This window comes from Centroberyx gerrardi, chromosome 11 (assembly GCF_048128805.1).
Source record: "Centroberyx gerrardi isolate f3 chromosome 11, fCenGer3.hap1.cur.20231027, whole genome shotgun sequence".
Classification (NCBI taxonomy): domain Eukaryota; kingdom Metazoa; phylum Chordata; class Actinopteri; order Beryciformes; family Berycidae; genus Centroberyx; species Centroberyx gerrardi.
The window spans coordinates 5,104,307-5,108,830 of NC_136007.1; positions in this window are offsets into that span (position 1 = coordinate 5,104,307).

Below are 4,524 nucleotides of genomic sequence, written 5' to 3' on the forward strand. Positions count from 1 at the left end.
CATTTATAGAAAAGTCCTATGTTCATATTTGATCTTATCTGGTGGCGAATGCTTCCAGATAAGATTACTTCCTGGTTATACGGAAATATCGCAGGCTTCAACCCCCATGGTGAGTTTTCATTCATATGAAGTGGCCTAAAAATATTAAATCCAACCGGAAACACTTTAACTGCTACTGCTGATGTTCTTTACATTTCTGGGTCCATTTTGTAGTTTGGTGTATTTTTCTTCTTCGTGGATAACTGGCCAATCGTAGACTTTTGAGTTTGATATCAGAAAATGTTTCAGCGATCTGCAGTCAGTCCCTCAGAATCAAAGAGCGAGGGCTTCTTTCTAGAGCCGCCATTTTGCACCAAGAGACGTTCAACAATCATACAGGGAGAAATCCATCGTAGAAGAGGAGAGAGACCAGTTTCTCCACCCACAGGAGCAGGAGAGAGACCAGAATGCACTGCAGCAGAGAGACAGGTTGCACTTTGAGTAAGGAGTGTGACTCTCACTTTTTCTCAACTGGAAAAATTCTCTCTCTTGCTCTTACTGTGTTATCTCTGTCTCTCTTCACCTACACCTATAACCCACAGGTGAAAAACAACAAGTTCATGACCCTTCTCTGGGGGTTGTCGAAAGGCATTCTGGGAAACGTAGGAAATCACTAACTGCAGTAGAAGTAGACGAGGCAGGTTGAGGTAAAGTGGGTTCACCAGAAAAGTAAATGACAACACTTCATCACTAAAATAACTCCTGGAATGAGTTTAACATCACAGACTGAGGGATTTTTCCTTTAATGGTGAAATCATTCTTCAAAATGAGCTTAATCTCAAAAGAGAATAAAGTCGTTGGTGTGCGTTGGTGTGTGTGTATCATGTCTGAATGAAATAGACCGTTCTCTCTCTCTCTCTCTCTCTCTCTCTCTCTCTCTCTCTCTCTCTCTCTCTCTCTCTCTCTCTCTCTCTCTCTCTCTCTCTCTCTCTCTCTCTCTCTCTCTCTCTCTCTCCATTCTGTTTGCTCTCTCTAGTTTTATTGGCCTCAGGACCAAACCCGCGCTCTGCTCTGGTCTTTATGGCGCTCGGCTCTCACCGCCAGGCCAATCATTAACACACACACACCGACGGTCGTTGGATTTTATACAGACACAGATGGAGAGGGAACACATCGTATAAACGCAATAAAGAATAAAACCTTGCTGTTTTATTTGATGCGGAGGCCGATACAGCTTGCTGCGCTGCATAACTGCAGAGCTGCAGCGGCCTGCGCACCGCAAACCTCACCAGCCACTTTCTACTGTTCTGCCAGCAGTAGTTTTTGGGGGAAATGGCTGGTAGGTCCTGAAATTCATCAACTACCTTCACCCTGTAGCCGGCCAATTCAATCTGCCGAACATAACTGGACTTTGAAATCACGGTTGGCTCCTCACCACAGACTGTAACAACAGATGGAGCAGTGAGTGTGACGTCACCCATTGTCTTCTGCAGGGCCGTTTTGAAGCCTGGAGATTGTGATTACAGTCACCGCCATGTTGACATTTTTTTAGAGCCGGAGCAGCCAGACAGGCAAAGGGTGGAGCCAAGGTCCTGGGGGGGCGGAGTTTGGGTCATCTGCAGAGCCGCAGCTCCGCCTGCTATTGGCTCATAATCGGAAAGCTGTCGATCACTAGGAAAACAACCCCATTGTATATCTGTTATAGATTGTTAATGACACAATTATTTAGAAAATTGCCATAAGGAGACACATTAGAAGAAGTTGTATTGTGGTCCATTGGCTTCATGGAGCCTGGAGGTTTGGAGTCTTTTTGGAGCCGGACTCTAGCGGACGTTAGAGGATCTGCTGCTGCCACTTCAGTATTGGCTGCAAACTTCACCTGAGGTTTTGGCCGCTTGCTCCTCGCCAAACCGGTTGGTTGAGTTGACAAACTTACCAGCCAATGCCAAATTTTAGCAGGATGTGACTGGTAGCTGGTGGTGAGTTCCCACTCTGACCACAGTGTATAGCATGTAGAGCATGATACCCAGTATCACGCTCTTTCGTGAGATGGTCACCAAAATTAATCTATTCAATCGTGCTCTTGGACACAAATTCTTATGTTTTTTCGTGCCGACAGCACAAAATTGAAAACTAATGGATTTAAATAAACCTTTTTCACAAACATGGCTGGTGCACTTCTGCAGGGTGGAGATAAAAAGATAACTTTCTGTGGCCTCCATCTCTGTCTGTGATCACTGATTTAGTGTTTCAACATGGTGTATAACCCTATACAGGTGTTGTCATTGACAGATCTTTCTGTTTCTGTTGTTAGACAAGTGCATCAGGTGGGTCAGGGTCCAGAAATGGACCTGACATGAAAGACCTCCTCCAGAGCGGATACGGTCCAGCTTTTGTAAATGCCTCCACATTTAAATGGTGTCAGTGTCAGTAGACGGCGACAGGAAGCTCTTTCATGAATTTAGTCGATAAGTGACAACAACAATTTTTAATGGATGTTGTATTGTTTTTGTTCTTTAGATCTGACGACTAGAATGTGAACATTATCAAAAACATTTTTTTAACTCACAAGAATTTGCACCCAGTATTAGTTCAGCATCTCTGCCTGGAAGGCATCAGGCAGGCGGATTCTCCCAGAGAAGATATAAAAGACAGACGAGAATGTCTGAACATGAGAGTAACATCAGAAACAGAGAGGAGCGTCTCCCACAGCCAGACATTTCACTGCTGCTGACCATGAGGTCTGTAGGCTGCGTTTCCAAGGCACTGAGGTAGTTGAGCCTCAGAGGAGGAGAGGAGACAGAACACTTCTGCAAAGAGAAGCTCAGGAACTCAAAGAGCTACATGACAGAGCTTTATCTTCCCTGTATGATTCTCAACCATCTGTGGACCAAGAGGAGAATCTATGATTCTCGTCTGCCTTAGGCAGTGAGATCTGACGTAAATATCAGATCAAGAGTAGAATTAGGAAGGACAGGGGATAAGAAAATTAAAGAAAAACATATGGGCTCACTCACAATATGCAGGAGTATTTGTTGTGTTCTTTTATCTTTCTATTTCACTTGATTTGAACTGCACTAGTTTACTTTTTAAGTCTTTTATCTTGTGGATCTCTTGTCTGTACTTTTGCATTGTAATTTTTTTTTACATTTACTGTATTTCTTATTACTCTGTAAAGCACTTTGAATTGCCTCAGTGTATGAAATGTGCTATACAAATAAAGCTGCCTTGTCTTGCTTATTGGATCCACAGCTACAGCCTGAGTCTCCCAAAGGTTTGAGTGAGGAGTGTCCTGCTTCTTATAAAACTGATTGATGGGAATGTGTCCATTTGTTGTCCGTTAGTTGTATTTTCTTATGTGTATTATGTTCTAAGCGCAGTTATTGCTTGATTGATAATTGAGGACCCTGGTTGCTTATAAATATGGGTCACTCCCACTAGGGAAACAGAAACGCTGAGGAAGGCTGAGGGAAACGCGTACGTTGCTGTTGCTGCTGTGAATGCACGAGAACGCATATTGAGAAAGAGCCATAGTGTAGAAGGCCTTCAGATGACAAAACACCCTTCGGTGGCCATATTGGAGGTAACTGAGTAACAGCTGACTGCATTACTAACCTTACAACCTGGCTGTCTCACCAGAATTGAATAGACGGTTAAGTTTTGTGCTATTTTTGACTGGGAACTGATTGTCACTGGTACATCTGAACGATTTTTATTAGCTTGTTAGCTAGCAAACCATACATTAACCCTTAGAGTTAATTAGAGTTAATTAACATCAGTTGTTGACAAGACAGTTTACTGTGTCACAGTAACCTACATTTGGAAACCAGTCCACCTTATCACACTATTCACTTTTACTGAGAACGTTACTGAATGAATCTACAGCCATACCACAACAAGCTGTTTCATCTAACGCTCTTTTTATAGCCTGGTTGTTATATTTAACCTTTATATGTACACAGCCAGTTCCTGTACCTCCATGATGGCACCAGGCGTGGTCGTTAGGAGATGTGCAACGCAAATGCAAAGCCTCTATCGGTTAATATCTGACATTGTTTAATGAGCAATGATAAAATCCAATCTGGGGTCAACTAAGGTAAAAAAAAAAAAAAATCAAAAGTATTCTCTAAGCACACAGGCCGTCAGTACACATCACATTCCTCTGACTTGGAACAGGTTGCTGTCCTCAGCGACTGGCATGTGTCAGTTTGTTTACCAGACGGTGCTCAGACAACTGGCTGTGTATACAAACAGCAACACAAAGAGAGATGTGCTGAAGTCAGTGAGTGTTAGCTAACAGAGCAGCTCTGAACTAATCCTTACTTTCAAATACTCAACTGTCAGTTCCCTTAAAGTAATAATCGCCAACACTTTCATGTCCATTTTGCCACTCTTGCAACAAACATGGAGACAAAATAAAAAACAAATTAGGAGCCTGAGGATTACCACTTTAACAGCCCTGACCTACAGTTTCAAAAATATCTCCCATCATGCATCTGTTCTGTGTCTATCCTCCACTCACACTGCAACCTCCCACTGCAGCCT